A 19,629-nucleotide genomic window follows, 5' to 3' on the forward strand; every position below is an offset into this window, starting at 1 on the left:
AAATACAGAATAAATGATATACATGTGTATGTGTGGGTGTACATATGTCCAGGGACTGACATTGAGGATTAATTAGTATAAAAAGGGGTAATTAATACATTAGAAGAGAGTTATGTTCTATCTCACTTTTAGCAACATGTTTTATCATCATTTGATCATTATTTTATGCAATTAGGGGCCTATAAAGACCTTGGTAGATATTCTTGTTCATTCTTCTTTCCTTACAGAAAATTACACATAAAGAGTATTAGAATGATAATAATCTTCAGTATTGTTAAAAGAGTCCAGCAACTGAATTTTTATAATATTCTTTAACAATTTCCCACTCAGGACTGGAATAACTTGAGTTATTTTTAAGGTCTTTTTGAGAGTATCTGTCTTAACATGTCTGAACACCAGTTTTAAAATTCTTTATATATGTGTATGTGAGTGTGTGTAAATATACATTTAATAAATAGAATATATTTGAAATGGATACAGATAATACATGCAAAGTATGGTGCTGGAGCAAAGCGCCAGCAAACTATGGCCCTGGGGTCAAATTTAGCCTACCACCTGGTTCTGTACAGCCCACTAATGATTTTTACATTTTGAAGTGTTTGGGAGAAAAATCAAAAGAAGAATTATAACTTGTGACATGTGACAAGTATATGAAACTGAAACTAAATAAAGTTTTATTGGAGTACAGCAATATCCACACATCCTTTTGTCTACACATAATGTCTGTGGGTGTTGTAGCACTATGTGATGGTTATTTTATGTGCTAACTTGGCAAGGTATTAACTTTGCTGGGTATGGTATACAGTTATTTAATCAAACATTAATCTAGGCATTTTGTAGATGTGGTTAACATCTACAATCAATTGACTTTAAGAGATTCACTTCAGTAAATGGGGAGGGGTCACATTATATCAATTACAGGTCTTCAGGGCAATACTGAGGTTTCTCAGAGAAGAGAAAGTTTGCCTCAAGACTGCAGATGGTTACAAATTTTGATAAAATATTCTGTTTCTCATTCATCCAGTGCTCAGTTTGGAAAAAGACAATTTTCTTTGTTATCACACACACAAACACGCACACACATTTTTGTGTATGTCTTTGTGCATATGTATGCTGGGATTTCTAGTTCACCCTTATGCTGACAGTGTAGCCTTGGACTTCCAGCTTTATTTATAGATGAAGCAATCTATTTGATTTTTGAACTAAAGATACATTCTGAGCTTTGTTTCCTGTCTCCATGTGTACTTTCAGCCAGCCTGAGAAACTCAAGTTCACTAGTTGAGCACATTTTGCATGGACGAAGGCACTTTAGTTGCTTATTTATCTCTTTAGATCCTCAACTTAATTTAACTTGGTTTCTGTGTATTTCTTTCTTATTAATCTAAATATAATTTTTAATAGTTTTCTCCATTATTATAGTTTATCATATTGTCATGAATTGGCATTTTCTTGAATATCTAGAGATTTATTCATTTATAGCTAGCTGTCTTATCTATTAATTTATTAGCACCTAAAGATTTATGATGTTCACATTAAAAAATATACACTGCATCACTTATCATGATATAGAATCGCTTTAGTTTACTTAGGGCTTTTGTCTTTAAATTTCATCTTGTCTAATATTGATTTTACCCTTTCAGCTTTCAATTTTCCACATCAGTCTAGTATTCTTTGCTGCTACTTTTATTTTTAACTTTTACTTATTATGAATATCAAAAAAGTTTTATAGCTGAGCTTTGGATCCTCATGAGAGAATTCAGTTCATACATTTTTACTGTACTGAATTAAAATTTTTAATTTTATTTTTTATTGTGCTCTATTACTTACTTTATAATATTTCTTTACTAATAGTCTCAATTTTTGCTAATAGATTGCTAGTCATTCACATTTTCTGTTGCGCATTTGTAAATTCTATTTTAATTTTATATTTCAATTTTTTTAATTTTCCATGAGTTTTTAATCAAGTACATATTACTAAATTGGTATCTGAAAACTCTCTTCCTAACAAAAATTTCATCTTTTCTAATAAAAATATATCCTTTAAACCCCTGCATTTCCCAAATCCATAAGACGAGACTTTTAAAATACTTTTACTTTTTTCCTACCCTCTTCTTCTCCCGTTCCTTGGTTTTATTAAAATTGTAATTTCTAATTCCCAACTCTAATTCTGTGGGAAGCAGGTGAATAATCACCGCCTGCAGACCAACTCACCCTTTCTCCCGGGTGCCACTACCTTTCCTGTGCTTAAGGGCTGCTCGCAGATGAACACGGTTGCCGCCTCTGAGGGCAGAGAGAAGGCACACTAACACAGTGCCTAGTGGGTTGCTCCCATGAAAATGAACAGCTCCTGTGCTCCAGGTAATTCCTAGCCCTAGAGTCTTCAACTCAGGGTTCCTAATGCTGTTATCTGGCTTCTACCACCTGGATTCTCATTGTTGGAACCTTCGCAGCACTCAAAAGTATCACTTGCAGCCCACTGTTTATCAGCTACAGGAAAGGCAGACTTAAAGATGGAGCAGTACCAAGCCTCCTTCAGGCCACCATCTTCCTGAAATGTTTTACTCCCAAACCCTGTATGTTGAAGAGGTAAATCTCACTGTGACTATATTTGGAGATAGGGCCATTAGGAGGTGATGATTATGATTAAATAAGATCATAAGGTCAATCTGATAGCACTGTGACAGAGAGAGAGAGAGAGAGAGAGAGAGAGAGAGAGAGAAACAGAGACAGATAGAGATCTGCAATGTGAGGACACACTGAGAAGGTAGCTGTCTGCAAGCCAGGAAGAAAGTCCTCACCAGTAACTGAACCCTGCCAGAACCTTGATTGTGAACCTCTCACCCTGCAGAACAATTAAGAAAATAATAAATTTGTTTTTTAAGGCACCCAATCATGGTATTTTGTTATGACAGCCCAAGTGGGATAATAAACAAATTTATGGTTTCCATGAATATTAACTCAAAATGACTTATAAATGTAAGTATAAAACACAAAACTTTAAAATGTCTAGATGACATATAAAATTTAGGTGACCTTGGATTTGGTGATAAGTCTTTAGATACAACATCAAAAAAGGACTGGTAAGTTGAATTTTATTAAAAATAAAAACTGTTCTGTAAAAGATACCATTAAGACATAAAAAAAACAAGCTGAAAATTTGGAGAAAATCCTTATAAAACACATATTTGATATAGGACTTATATCCAAAATAAAAAAACTTAACAATAAGTAAACAAACAACCCAATTATAAAATGGGCAACAATCTCAATAGAGAGATCATCAAAAAATACATATAAATGGAAAATCAGCATATGAAAAGATGCTCAACATTATATGTCAGTAGGGGGTTGCAAATTAAAATGAGTACCACACATGCCTTTTAAATGGTTCAAATCTGGAAAAAAATTCATAATTCCAAAAGTTACTATGGATGTGGAACACTCATTTATTGTTGGTAGGGATAAAAAAAATGGTAGTTATGTTGGAAAACAATTTGGTAGTTTCTTATAAAGCTAAACATAGTCTTACCATATGACCCAGCAATTGTGCTCTTAGGTACAACCCATGAGTTAAAAATTTATGTCCACACAAAACCTGTAAATGAATGTTTACTGCAGATTTTTCATAATTGCCAAAAACAACCAAGACATCTCTCCATAGGTGAATGGGTAAACAAGTCATGTATACTCATACAATGGAAAAGTATTTAGTGATTAAGAAACAATGAGCTATTAAGCAACAAGATATTGCTAGCTAAGAGAAGTCAGTCTGAAAAGGCTCCATACTATATGTTTCATACTATGAGACATTATGTAAAAGGAGAAATTATACAGACAGTAAAAAAAATAACAGTGGTTGCAATGAGTTCATGGAGATAGGGTTAGATATAAACAGTTATAACACAGGGGATTTTTAGGATGTTAAAATTATTCTATATGATATTCTAATGGTGGATACATGATACTGCATTTGTGAAGATGCAGAACTGCACAACACTAAGCACTAATAAGAGAATAAGCACTAATGGAAACTAACTACTTTAGTTAATAATAATATATCAACATTCGCTCATCAAGTATAATAAGTATACTATGATAATGCAAGATCCTAATAAAAGCAGAAACTGTGTATGGGAGTTAGAGGGTAGATGGGAACTTGGTACTATCTATTTAATAAAAGGAAAAACAACAGTGAGAAAAAAGTGAAAATATATAATATGTATTAAAACATGTAATATATACTATCCTTTATAAAGGAAAAGAACACCAAAAGGAAGAGGGGGTAGTATGCAATCCTGTCCTACCTCTTCCTGAGATCTGTCGGAGATGAGTGTCAGACTGAGTTTATTATAGTTCAGGATTGATGGTGGTGCATCAGTGTGGAAGCATGGAAAGGCTGGATCATAATACTGGTGAGAAGACCTTTGTGGCTGGGAATGTTAAACTTTAAGTCTCTTCATTCGTAAGGGCTTCTCTTATTATTGTGTTCATAAATCAGAATTTGTAAATTTTTATTATTTTTCTTAAGGGACCCCTTCTCTCAAAATTATATAAGCTTTAGTCCCCCCCAAAACCTAGAAAGGACATATGAAAGAAAGTAATAAATAAACAATATTCTGGCCCCAGATGAAAAGCAAAGAGACCCAGCGAGCACTTAATCTATACCTTGTTCATACAGGTCTTTTTCTTGATCTGCTAATCATATTTTTTGAATGTTCTGCCAGATTGAAACTTCTCAGATTGCTCTATCTCTTTAGGAATTCACTAAACTGTGGACTTCCTTTAGATCCGAAATGTGAAAGCCAATATGATTCAGATTAAATCATGTTATGAGCATCTTGAATAAAATTCACAATATTTTAGCATGGCTTTTGCCACATGAAGGAGAACTGATATATTAATAATAATCTTTGCAGTACTATACACTCAAGCTGGGATAGGATATTATCTGAAACAAAAGGTATGCAATTGTTTCATACCATCTTTTTGTTTGCTCGTTTCTCTTTTATTCCATGTGAGAGTAATTAGAAACACTTACTATACTGTTTGAGAGAAACAGAAGGTCCATAAATACCAGTCAGATATTTTTATGAGCTTCTCTGCTTCTCCAAATGAATCATATGTGGGGAAAAATGGTGAGTGATTATTCGATATGTTGGGGCTAATGGGGCTTTAAATAAAATGGTAACAGAGCCTTAGAAACTAAATGTTTCTAAATTCAAAGGAATGGTTTGTCTTTACTAAGGAAAATAATATTTTCCTGCATAGGAGTAGACTTATCAGTAGGCACGTTTGCTTTCAGAGAGTGCCATATAACTATGTCTTAACCATTAAAATTAATGACCTGGAAGATAAGAGGCCTAAATAGCCCTATTAAGATGAAAAAAATTCTATCAGTTCTCAAAAAGAGTGAAGTAGATGTTGCACTTATCTAAAACATACACTTAATGGAACAAAAAAAGTGCCAAGTTACATAGAATCCAAAATGTTTTTAAACCATTTTTAATTCAAAAACATCTGAATCTCCAAGGATGGCTTCACAAAAACTTTGAAAATAATAGACATGTCTTTTTAAGGATCTCAGTTTGCTAGTGAGTATTAACAGTGTTCAGCTCGTACCAGAGCTTCTCAACTAGGAGTGATGTTGATCTCTAGGGCGACATTCGGTAATGTCTGGAGATATTTTTTGTTGTCACATCTGGGGTGGGGGCAATATTACTGGAATGCAGTGACAAGACACTGAACATCACACAGGACAGCTCCAACAAGAAATGCATGAGTGCCAAGGTTGAGAAGCTCTGAGACAGACAAAGAGCTGCAAATAAATACAGAATTTATACAATAAGGGGTAGGGATGTATCAAGAAGTACTGATGGTTTTGAAGTCCCTACTTATTCCTTCATTAAAGGCCCATATAACCACAGGCATCCTTTCAGACCATTGTCAAGATTGGGACCTTCCCTGTGCTTTCCTTTGCTGCATTTCTTCCACAGGGTGAACTGCTCAGTTAAGTCCTAGAAGAGGTGGCCAAACTGAAAGTGGCCTTCGAAATTCACCACCTGGACTGTTTTCCAAGAAGGGTCTTGTTACAAACATGCTATTGAAAAATAAAGGGAGATAAGTTCTTTCTTAACATCTACCCCTCACTAGGAAATTAAAGACTATAGAATGCCATATGAAATTTCTTGTTTATTCATTAGAAAATAAATAAAGTGAGAAACAACAAGTTCCTATATCAAGAACAACAACTAAAACTTGTTCAGAAAATTAGTGTCAGCAGCTTATCAATATTCAAACATGAAAATGCATTATGTCTGTAAGAAGAAGCATTCATAATAGAAAAGAATGTTGACAGAGTTTGCAATGGGTTAAACTGTGGTCCACCAAAAGATATATCTACCTGCAACTTGAAAATGTAATCTTATTTTGAAAAGGAATCTTTGCAGATGTAATTAAGGTAGACTCGAGATAAGATCATCCTGGATGAGAGTCAGCCTTAAATATAATAATAAATTTCCAAGTAAGAGAAGAGAAGGGGGAAGGACACATGGAGGGGTCAGCCATATAGGCAAAGACTGGGGTTCTTTAGCCTGAAGCCACCAGAACCTGGAAGTGTTCTCCCATACAGTCTTCAGAAAGATCACGGCCCTGCCACGACCTTCGTTATAGATTTCTGGTTTCCAAAACTATGAGAAAATATATTTCTCTTGATTTTTAAGCCACCCATTGGGATAATTTGTTATGGTAGCCCAGAAGGCTTAACGAGTAATATGTCTGGTAATTACAGGTCACTGAAGGAACGTTGACAAAGGCAGAAATGGGGGCCAGATGCGGTGCATCTCTGTTGTGAAGGGAACAACCCACGACTGCATGCCGGTTTGTGAGCAGAAAAGCCAATACATCCCCGATGTCTTAAGGGGTTTGATTTCAACATGAAAGAAGCTAAGAAGGTCCCAAGTGGTGGGCAGAGCTTGGCAGTAGTAATGCTTCTTGTCGTGTGGAGGCCATTACTGTAAATGTGAGAATCAGTGCCTTAGGGAAGAAGCCCAATCATCAGCTGCAGTGAGGAGCAGAGGATGTATGGAAGTAAGGAGTTGCTAAGCCCTGGGTTAGGCTTGTGCTTAGAATTATTTAGGACCTCTAAAGCCCAGCATCCATCTGATTCATTGGAAGGCAACGTAGCTCCTGTATGCATGACTTCTTCAAAATTATTCTCAAACTACTGATTTTGACCAAGTTTTTCTGAAAGTTTTCAGGCTGAAAACATTCTGTAACTACAGTTAACAGAAGATAAAAAAGCAATCGAGGGGCAGTAAAATAGAACGTACTTTAGAAAATACTGAATAATAAGACGAAACAACTAGATCTCAGGGCAAATATATTTATAGTAGTTATTGGTATAGTATTTATTAATATAGGAAGCACTCTATAAATTATTAATAAATAGATAAATTTGTGAATTAATGAATAAATGCTTTGGGGAAGAAAAGTTTACACTCAGTTCTTTATCCAATAAATTCCAAATTAAAGCTTATAATGATGTGGTTATTATTATCAACTTTTATTAAAATACTTTAGTATCCAACATGAATTGTATGAATTCCAAGGCTATTTTCTTTCTAAATTAACCATTAAGTCACATTTGGTTATATATTAAAATGAGTAATTTGAAGGTAAAACATCTGCCATTGAATATTTGAGTTAAGTAGATACAAGTAATCTACAATATATAATCAAAAGACAAAGATAAAGAATAATTTATTAGCCTCTTCTGGAAACATATGTATTAGTGTGTTAACTATTCTTTCTAAGATTTTATGCTATTGATATTGAAGCCTGTTGCTTCAAACCAATGTGGGTTGGATTTTTTTGAGAATTTGATTTTATTTTAAAAACAAAACTTCCAATCACTTTGGAAGAAGATCTCGTAGAGTCTTATAAAGTTAAGCAGAAGCTTACCCCATGACAACAATTCTACTTTTGGGAATTTACCCAAAGAAGTAAAAATATATATGTCCAGTAAGACTTTCATAAAAATATCATAGTAGTTTTCTTCATGATAGCAAAATAATGGAAACAGCCCAAGTGTCTATCAATAGGGGAGTGAGAATATACAATGAGTTGCTACTACAGAATAAAAAGTAATAAAGAACAGACACTAAAAATCATAAATGAATTTCAAACACAAGCTGAGAGAAAAAAGTTTTACAAAATAGTATATACATACTGTACGGTTCTATGTACATAAACTATATTCTTGAATAGGTAAAACTAATTTACATTGGAAAAAAAAATCAAAACCATTGCTGCTTCTCGAGGGTTAGTGGGGAAGAAGAATTCATTGTGAATAAACACAAGGAATATTTTTGTGGTAACTTTCTATGTCTGCCTACACCCACATCCCTTTTCTCTTCAAGTCATACTCTTGTTTGTGTCTATGACTTTTTATTCTTTGCTTAATTCCTATAATTTTATATTACTCAATGTCATTCCAATAAAGTCTCTAAAGTAACTGTTGACAAATTAAAAATAAGTAAATAAAAGTAAATAGTAAATATATTCTATGTCTGATAAAGGTTTGAATTTTATAAAAGTACATATTTGTCAAATTTTATTTACTGTTACATCTAAGATTTAGGTATTTCATTATTTGCGATTTTTACCTTAAGAGAAAGAAAAGATCAACAGGCAAATAAATATTGGACTCGAATGATACACATGCTACACTGTTTAATGGCATGGTGTACTGATATCTACAACTTTGAGGTACATCAAAAAACAGACTGAAGAATTTACTGAAGGTGGAAAAATATGCAACAAAACATGCATAGCAAAATGTTAATGACAGAATCTAGATGTTGGTAATATATACATTAAATTTTTTTAGCTCTTCTCTAGTTTGACAATTTTCATAATAACATGTATTAAAAAAATTAAAAGTACTTTTTATAGCCCACGCTCCATTTTCTAATAAACATTCACAGTGGGAATGCTTAAAAATCATTTTTAAAATATTTTATTTCCATAGAAACAAAAATTTGCATAATTTTATTTCACTACATACTTTTATTCAATTTAGTTTATTTATTAAGATTGGTCATATTTTTGCTATTCCTTTGTGTTCTTCAGTTTTTAAATTATAATTGGGCAATATGTTTTGATCTTTAGAGTAATGGTTAATTTTATAAATACACATTACAAAATTTCTTGGTATAAATAATTGAATCATTAGCCAGATGATGATGATCTGATGGATTTGAATTTGCGCACTTTTCTGAGGCTACTGAAAGCAATTTATGTGGAACCAGTATGAAACAGTAAATCTTCAGGGAGTCAAATTTCTCTCTTTTGAAATTCAACGAACCAGAACATATAGTGATTTGGATTTAAATATTAACTCCCCTTTTTATAATGACACAGACATATTTGTAAAGTTCCTTTCAGGGCACACTATGAAGTAATTCCAGAGCTGGCTCAATTCTTAAATCATACAGTGGACTGAGATCCTGATGTTCCCTAGGATGATTTGCAGACACCACGTGACACTGAAACGCCACAGATCAACTTGTCACTATCTCACGTCATCACTAACATTAGATGGTAGGTTAAGCAGGCTTTCAAAAGACATTAGCTTAGAAAATTTCCTTTTCTTTTCTCTCTTCTTGATTTTGATTCACTATTAGTCAACAAGAACCTGTAATTGGTCTTTCCATTGGTTATTCAAGCTATATTGTACTTCACAGAGAAAGAGCCTCATGGACAGGCATTTTAAAGACTTGATACCTGTTGAGAAATTCATCTGCATAAATGTAGGCTATTGTTTTGAGGGAATATTTGATATATGTAATCCCCTCTAAATTAAAATTTACTTAAGAAGAGTCACTTTTAAAAAGGAACAAGAATCAAAATATTTTATTATTAATTTATCTTCTTGAAAGAAACCAAAATTTATATGTTTATTTTATATTTAACAAATAGTTTATAGATTATGACCATACACTAATATTTAATGTAATTCTCTTAAGATTTTTCTAATAGCAAAATGTAACAGTATTCACAACATATTTGATTTTTCACATTGTTTCACTTTTTTTTTGTAAAAAATACTTGTGGACTTCATCAATTTCCTCCAAGTTGCTCTTTTAATAGAGTGCTATTCAAATAATTTGTGCTTAAAACACATCTTCTATCATAAAACTTATTTTTGATTATCTAATTTTGTCTGATTGATACTACCAGATTACCATTGGGCAATGACTTTTAATGTCATAATTGACTTTATGGAATTCTGTGACTTTTGTCATATTTGCAACCTCACTTCAAAATAGATTTTCTTATCATTAACTTATATTACCTGAGAATCAGAGAGAAAGATCATAACATCCTAAAATGTGGTCTTGATTGGTTACAATAGCCAAATGTCAAGCAAGAAAGGATGAGTGGGCTATCATGTTAACTAGTTGATAGATTTATACTATGACACACTTAACTGTCTTATGTTATACTGCATGTGAGTACACAGATTATATAACAATTAACTAATAAATAATTAAACAAGGAGGTATATGTTGATATGTTTTATTTTAAATATAATTAGTGTTACTAATGATGGTTTGTTAGAATAGGGAGAATTTACACAATAGCTACTTAATCATGCCCATCTTGTTATATTAAGGAGACTGAAATTTAGGGAGATGTGAGAAAGTAAAGGGAAGAAAGTAGAATAGTTTTAGAAAACAAGCAGAATTCATCAATGTTTTTTTCAAATGTCAGATTAATGCCAATTTCAAAAATTGTTTTTATAGATTATGGAAGCATGTAGAGATCTTGATATTTTTCTGTCATTTTCCTGATATAAAAATTTATGAGCCATTGTGCTTTGTGGAGTAAAGACCTGTTATTGAAAGATATTAACTTTACCTCAGCATTTTTTATTCATGTGTTCCACATAATCACCTCTCTGTAAGAATCTTCGGTCATTCTTGTGTGTATTATGTAGTCAGCACACACAGCAGAACTTTTCTGTCTGATTTCTTCCACTATTGGTTATGATATTATGCAGCCTTTTAAAAAACCATCAATGTATTTTGGATTATCTTAAAGACATTTTGTGGAATATTAAATATGAATTTTATTACATTATTACACAGCTAAAAGAGCACATTATACTTTAGAAGTAGTAAATATTAGTACATGAAATTAAACTCTCTCTAGAATCTTTTCACTTATTCATTAAAATAGCAGACTTTCCCTGGTTATTCTGAGAGATTTAGCCACAGAAATGGAGCAAAAGAAGCGGCATATTATAGTAGCTTTAAATAACTATTCAAATAAAGATTTGAATTTCAGATAACCTGGGGTAAATTTTAAGGCCAAAATTACAAAAAAAAAAAAAGGAAAAGTGAAATATAAATATCAAAGAAATATGATCAGTTATTATAGCGTATAATGGTATTTTTGGTTACATTTGTAGTTATATTTAATTTTCCTCAATGAGGTATTCTAACGTGATTTTATGAATTTGATTGTGATATTGTTAATTTAATTAAAATGTTATGTTTGTGACTATCATTATAGGTAAAAATCAAAGGAAAGTAGGGGTAAATGTGTAAGGATTACGTCACCAAAGAGTATCTTTTTAGGTGCCTGTTGCACTGTAGTAACTAACTGCTCATAATAAGCATTCAATAAATATTTTTGAAGAAATAAATGCATGACTACATTGATCAATACATACTAAGTCCTTTTGCAAGAAAATGGCTAGTTCACTTCATTTTCTTCTGCTAATTGCTCCTTCATTGTATTATCTATATTTCTCACTGACATTTCAGCATTGGAGAAATATTTTACTATATAAAATAATAAACTATCAAATCATGCAAATACTGAGAAAATAAAATTCTGCTTAATAATTGCCATAATCAATTGTCACTTGAAAAGCTATCCCCGAAAGGTCATATTTCTTAAAAATTTCAATTTATAAATGAGATTGACAGATTCAGCAATTGGGGAGTAATTTCATTATTTTCTAAATACATAGTTGTTTCTAGTAAAACATATACTATATAAAAAAGACAAGGTTTATATTTCAAATAGAAGTTAAAAATGTTATATTATAGTGGTCACTTCTTGGAATTCTTTTCCCCTCTCTTTCAACTTTCTTAATCCCCTCGTCTCCTATAGATTCTGAGAATTAAGCTGAAATATTTATCATAGTTGCATATAACCATAAATTCAATTTCTCATATTATAATGTATATACAATTCTCAATTTTTCAGATAATGAATATTCATACATTTCTAATCAATGACCATGCAATATTAAATGTCATTCATGCACTTTTCCCATTTCACTTTCTGCTATTAGACTTTATATGCTATTTTCAATTCTGTTCTTTCTTCTATACTTCTTCAGGATCTCATTTTCCCAATATACCTTTCTTTTTTTAATAGAAAAGAATACCAGTCAGATTGGATTAGTACCTGCCTTACAGGCCTAATTAGAACTAATTATCTATTTATTTTTTCATTAAAACTTTTTTAGCTCTATTGAGGTATGATCAACAAATAAACATTGTGTATATTTAAAGTATACAACATGATGTTTTGATGTATGTTAACACTGTGAACTGGACAACACTGTGTTATGGACAACAGGTATATAAAAAAATGCTTAACATCACTCTCATGGAAATACAAATCAAAACCACAATGAGATACCACCTCAAACCTGTTAGGTTGAATATTATTATAAAGTCAAAATGTAACTGTTAGCCTGAATGTAAACTTGCACAGCCACAATGGAAACCATATAGTGGTTCCTCAGAAAATTAAAAATGGAATAACTATATGATATAACAAATCTCACTTCTGGGCATATACCCAAAATATACAAAATTGCTATCTCAAGAGGTATTTTCCTTTCCCTGAAATAATGTTCATTGCATCATTAGTCAGAGTAGCCAAGCTACAGGCACAACTAAAGTGTTTGTTAACAAGTGAACTGATAATGAAAATGTGATATATATATATATATATATATATATATATATATATATATATATATAATGGAATATTATTTAGCCTTAAAATGAAAGGCAATCCTGACATTTGTGACAACATGAATAAATCTGGAGAACATTATCCTTAATCACTTGTTTTAAGGCTAGATCTCCAAATACAGCACATCTTGAAGTACTGAGAGCTGGGGATTCAACACATGAATTTTGAAGGGAGATAGTTTAGTTCATAACAGTCACTATAAAAACAATCATAGTGATTAAAATCTAGGTTGACTTATGTTCTCTCTAGTTTCTAAATATGAGATCTACACTTATTATTTCTGACAGAAATAATTGGCAAATGTAGACATGTTAAAGATATTCCAGCACAGAATAGAGATGTTAGGTAATCTGATAGATCAAAGGACAATTGATAGAAAAATAACTTTCTTACTGGGTAAAAAAATGTCTTATGATGTCAGTTAAGCAGCACCTAAAATAATTTCCCATGCCATCAATGGAAAAAACTACTTTTCTCTGAATTAAATGTCTCATTCAGTTTCATAGAGTCTGTTTTTATCCCTATGCCAATTATGTTCACCCTCTCTTCTATTTGGCAGAACTTTTTCTAAACTTAATTAATCTAATTTAATTCATATAAGTACATATATATTTATAATATGTGTAATACAAAATAAATGCTATATTGTTTATTCCTCTTAAAAATACAACCCCCAAAAATAAAAAATTATTTAGTTAAATTGTTAGTGTGCAATTTCAAATAACCTCATCTAAAGAGAAAATCAGGAAGTGCATAATAACCCAAGCAGGCCTATCCAAATAATTTACTACTGAACTTAGATTTTTAAAAGTTTTGTATGGAAGACAAATGACAAGACATGTAGGAATAATCAAGACTGAATAGAAAATAGATCATTACAAACAAAAAAAATAATTTCCAAAAGGCAACATTTTAAAATGAATGTGACAATGCTAATATATTTTAAATGGAAAGAATTTAAATTTTTATGTATATGTTAAAAATACGCATACACACATAAAATTAAAGCTATGTATCTATTTATCTTTAAAATTGGATAGATTATCACTTAATGTAGTACTAAGGGATCACTAGAAAAACACAATTCTTAGTTTGATTCTAATTCTTCTTCAGGGAGAACCTTTCAAATCTGAAGTGGGAAAAGTGCTAAAAAGAATTAAGTTCAGTTTGATTGATAATAAAGCAAGAAATACTAATGAGTTTAGAGGAGTTTATACTTGTAGATTTAGACCAGGAGGAAATAATCAACACCAAAATCAACACTAACAATTAAAAGAAATGAAAAAAAATCAATGACAGTTGTAAATCCAGACTGTGTCAAAATAAAAGGTTTAAAACAAAGCAGTATCTGACACATGAAAAGCACTCAGTAAATGGCAGCTGCTTTTTTTTTTTTTTAAAAGATAGTATTTATATAGAGGATAATTGCTGTTGAGAGTATGTAAAGGAAGTTGGCAAGGTTGTGAAGTCAGCTTAAGATAGGTATCTAAATTTGAATACAGATCTAATAATTCAGGGGCTCATATGTCAGAATAAGAACAAACTATATATATATAGTTCAGACAAAATGGGGATGGTGGAAAGAAAGAGATTCTAAATAGTCAGACAATAATTTATTTTTACAGTCATAAACTCATATGTTGTTACATGGGGAACACTTAATAAATATTTTTAAAAAATGAATGATTAGTGCTTATTTCATGTTTGGGAAAGTTAATAATGATTCATCTGATGCTACTCATCTGGAGTAGAATACAGGACTTACTCAATTAACTTAAGAGATTTTTCAAGTTGTTTAGAATTAGTTAGGCTCCGTGTGTGTGCGTGTGTGTGTGTGTGTGTGTGTGTGTGCATGCACATGTGTGAAGAAATTTTAGGGGAAAGAAAGGAAATAAGCACATGTTGCATCAATAGGAATTATATATACATTTCAAAAAGAATGTATGGCTAAGATTGATTTTCATACTCAAATATATACCAGAAAACATTTTCAGCTAGATGATTTGTGAACTTACAGAAACTTGGAGCCAGCATTTTCCTTAACAACTTGTGTTGATCTAAAGTTGTAAGGCAGATCAAGGAAAGATCTTACAAATGCCAAATTCTGATTTTAACAAAGCATTTGAGGCTCGCATGTAAAATGGGAGGGGATAGTCTGTACCAGAAGTTGGAACTCATGGCTCTAGGCTAAATCCAGCCCACAGCCTGCTTTCCTACAACTTGTGAGCTATGAATGAGTTTTTACATTTTTAAAGAGTTATTTAAAAACAAAAAACAATAGAAAAATTCATGAAAGAAACCCTATGTGGCCCACTAAGTCTAAAATATTTACTCTCTGGTTCTCTATAAAAAAGTTTGCTGATCCCTGACCTAAACCATTTCCAAAGTTCTTTCTAGCTCTAGTAAGCTATGTTTTTAAGGAACACTCCCCTTGGAATGATTGCATGTTACCAGATTTATCAAATAAAATGCAGGTCATCTATGTATATTTCAGTTTCAAATAAACAACGTATAAATATTTTTAAAAATAGTATACTCTATGCTATCTTTGGGATATACTTCTACTAAAATGCTATTCATTATTTATCTGAAATTTAAAGTTTACAAGGAAACCTGGCAACCCCATGACTACAAATATATGTGAATGATCTGGCAATAATTTGTATTTAGAGAAAATTGAACAATTTGTTCAAGTGCATTGACAGGAAATTCTCCTAATTTAAGTTCAGAGAGAGTATTTATTTTTAATTAAAATTTTTTAATTGTAATTGACATTCAATATTCTATTAGTTTTAGGTATAGATCATAGTGGCTAGACAGTTATATAACTTCAAAAGGGATCTCCTTCGTAAGTCTGGTCCTGATCTGACAGCATACATAGTTATAATGTACTGACTATATATCATATGCTGTACGTATTCCTGTGACTATTTTATAACTACCAATTTGTGATTCTTAATCTTTTTACCTTTTTAATCCAGATCCCCTAGCATCCCTTCCCCCCACTTGACAACCATCAGTTTGTTCTCAGTATCTAAGAGATTGCTTCCTTATAGTTTGTTCATTTATTTTGTTTTTTATTTTTATTAATTTTTTAAATTGATTTTAGAGAGAGGAAGGGGGAAAGAAACATTGATTTGCTGTTCCTCTTACTTATGCATTCATTGATTGATCTTGTATGTGCCCTGAGTGGGGGATCAAACCCACACCTTGTCATATCAAGAAGAGGATCTAACCACCTGTTACCTGGCCAGGGCTTTTTTGTTTTTAGATTCCACACATAAATGAAATCATTTGGTATTTGTCTTTGCCTGATGAAGGGAGTATTTATTGAAAGATCATATCCCTTTTTCTTTAGACCCATTTAACTCTTATATCAAAACATTAGTTAGATATCAGTTTACACTCACATACACCACAAGAGAAGGGTCATAAATGTCTAGAGACAACAAAGGATCAGTTTAAGCTTCATATGGTCTTCATTAGTATAACAATTGATAGTGGTAGACAAAAAATGACCATACAGGCCCTGACTGGTTGGCTAAGTGGATAGAGCATCAGCCCAGTGTGCGGACATCCTGGCTTAATTCCCCAGTCGGGACACACATAAGAAGTACCCATCTGCTTCCTTTCTCCACCTGATTGGTTTGAATGCTGGCCCAGGTGCTGAGGATAGCTCTTTGGATTTGAGCATTGGTCCCAGATGGGGTTTGCTGGGTGGATCCCGGTCAGGTTGCTTGCAGGAAGAGTCTGTCTATCGCCCTTCCTCTCACTTAAAAAAAAAAAAAGACCATACATAAAAGGATTTAACAATTAATAACATATAGCTGGGCTTGGAGAACTTCATTTTCTAATTTAAAGTGAGACTGACAAGTTATTTTCATCATGACATTATAGAGAAGGATTATTTTTGTGAAATGGGTTTTGCAGAGTGTGTATGACTTAGAGAGGAGACCCTTCTAAAGTTTGAAAAAAATATCATAATTTTGAAAGGGTAAGTAAGAGGAAAACTAGCTTGGTCTACTTTAAAGATACATGAAAATATGTTTCGTTGCAGTTTTTGAGAAGGCCCTGCAAATATGTAAAACAGTGATGTGGCCTGACCTGTGGTGATGCAGTGCATAAAGTGTTGACTGGGAATGCTGAGGTTTCTGGTTCAAAACCCTGGGCTTGCCTGGTCAAGGCACATATGGGAGTTGATGCTTCCTGCTCCTCCCTCATTTTTCTCTTTCTCTCCCCCCTCTCTAAAATGAAAAATAATAAAAAAACCCCACAACAATGATGTGAACAGTAAGTTGGAACAGGATGGATTATAATAAAAAATAGATCAGCATGATATAGATATATAAGACCAAATCAGTGTAATATTTGTAAACTGATACAAATTATTTTATTTATTGAATGTGATAAAAACCTGCAAGAGCAGAAAGAATGGAGTTTATATGAGGGTCACAGTTACCATGGAAGTTTCTCACTTTGAGTTAAAAAGCAGAAGCATAACACTCTAATCCAGAGATTTATGAAGCATTAATGTGGAATGATAATGCCTTAAAATATATGAACAGCGAAATAGAAGAGGTCATCTTAAAAGACAGCATTTCAAATGATCTAATTGTAAATTAACCTGATATATGTGTATTACATCTTGTTTTTTCTATTTAAATAATACAAATGGGTTTAAAATGAAAGGAACACATTGCTCTACAATAGGGAACAATTCTATACAGATATGCTTTGGGTTTTCAAACATATGTTCAAACATCTGAACAATGGCATGGTTGATTTCACAGACTCTAATTGTGTCCAGAGTCACACATTCATCATTTTTAGCAATTCTCAAAGTTGGCTATTTTCAAGTGATTGCAGAGTAATCTTTTTGGATGCTCATACACAATGCCTTTTTATTACCTCTACAAAAAAGTGAATCATAAATCAATTTAACATGAATATGTATACAGTTTTTAAGTTTCTACCTCAAAAAGAAACAGAAAAATATATAAACTCAAGGTGTAAGAAAGCAAACTTTCCTTGATTTTTTGCCATCGTTTCCTATTGTTTTCATTCTCTGCATTTCCCAAAATGTTAACTGTACAGGTTCTTTCCAGAACACAGTCTTGGCACTGCACATGCTCATTTAAATAGAGGAACTAATTTTAAGTGGCTCTTTTGCATCTTATACCAAGAAAATGTCAACTGTGCTGCACAGAGAAATCCATAGCAGATAGGGCTTTTTAAAATATTCCTTCTTAGACCAGGTGTTAAAAATTTGTGAAAAGGCAAAAAAAAAAAAAATTATTGGAAAGGTCAAGTGATAGAAAACTTCAGTAGTTGATTTGTGGTGACATTGTTTTATTTTATTTTTTATATTTTATTTATTCATTTGAGAGAGAGAGAGAGAGAGAGAGAGATAGATGAGGGGGAGGAGCAGGAAGCATCAATTCTCATATGTGCTTTGACCAGGCAAGCCAGGGTTTCAAACCAGTGACCTCAGCATTCCAGGTCCACGCCCTTATCCATTGTGCCACCACAGGTCAGGCTTGCGGTGTCATTAAGTGCATCTAATTGCCTTCACCATTTTCCATCCTTCTTTTACTTCAGTAGAAAGAATATAACTACATAACTGCATAGAAGTGTGAATTGCACAGGATATACTTCCACATATTCTGGAGTATGTATATACTAAATATAAACTGATACTGATATACGTTAAAGATGTGGTTAAGTAAATACGATAAAATACAGAAAATTATAAATGTGGGAATGTCATGCAAAGATGTGATTAGGTATGATAATGAAGACCTGAACACAACTGCTGTCAGCATTTCAGAATGAGTGAGGTAAATGTGCTTAGAGCATAATTATGAGATCCACATTCATGTGAAGGAATTCAATATTTGAATAAGGGAAGAGTATTGGCAACAAAGTTCTGTTCAGGCCTTGACTGTGGAGTAATGTACCATTTGATATACATGGAATACATGTGTATGATTATGCCAACAGATAGAAATAATAAGTAAAATTTCTCAAAATTTTTAGAAAATTTATGTTGATTTCAGCCTTTCATTCTATCTCAAAAGATTTCAAGTTATTTCCCTTTTCTTTCTTCTAAATTTCATGGTAGAAAGCTCTATAAGATAATTTTCAGTGGTTTATGATTCTCTAATTGATCTCAAAATTAGTTGAGTTGCTTAAATATTTTGAAAGCAATAAATACTTATGAAAATGAAGGGCCCTGGCCGGTTGGCTCAGTGGTTGAGCATCGGCCTGATGTGTGGGGGACCCGGGTTCGATTCCCGGCCAGGGCACATAGGAGAAGCGCCCATTTGCTTCTCCACCCCCCCTCCTTCCTCTCTGTCTCTCTCTTCCCCTCCCGCAGCCAAGGCTCCATTGGAGCAAAGATGGCTCGGGCGCTGAGGATGGCTCCTTGGCCTCTGCCCCAGGCGCTAGAGTGGCTCTGGTTGCGGCAGAGCGATGCCCCGGAGGGGCAGAGCATCGCCCCCTGGTGGGCAGAGCGTCGCCCCTGGTGGGCGTGCCGGGTGGTTCCCGGTCCGGCGCATGTGGGAGTCT

The 19,629-nt window shown here is 32.8% G+C and overlaps 1 non-coding gene across 1 annotated transcript; it reads left to right on the plus strand.

The window, feature by feature from the left end:
- Nucleotides 1-19,291: 19,291 nt before the first annotated feature.
- TRNAI-GAU (transfer RNA isoleucine (anticodon GAU)) lies at nt 19,292-19,367 on the plus strand. The gene has a single exon. It is a non-coding gene; the product is annotated as a tRNA-Ile (tRNA).
- The last annotated feature ends 262 nt before the right edge of the window (nt 19,368-19,629 follow it).

Source organism: Saccopteryx bilineata, chromosome 1 (assembly GCF_036850765.1).
Source record: "Saccopteryx bilineata isolate mSacBil1 chromosome 1, mSacBil1_pri_phased_curated, whole genome shotgun sequence".
NCBI lineage: Eukaryota > Metazoa > Chordata > Mammalia > Chiroptera > Emballonuridae > Saccopteryx > Saccopteryx bilineata.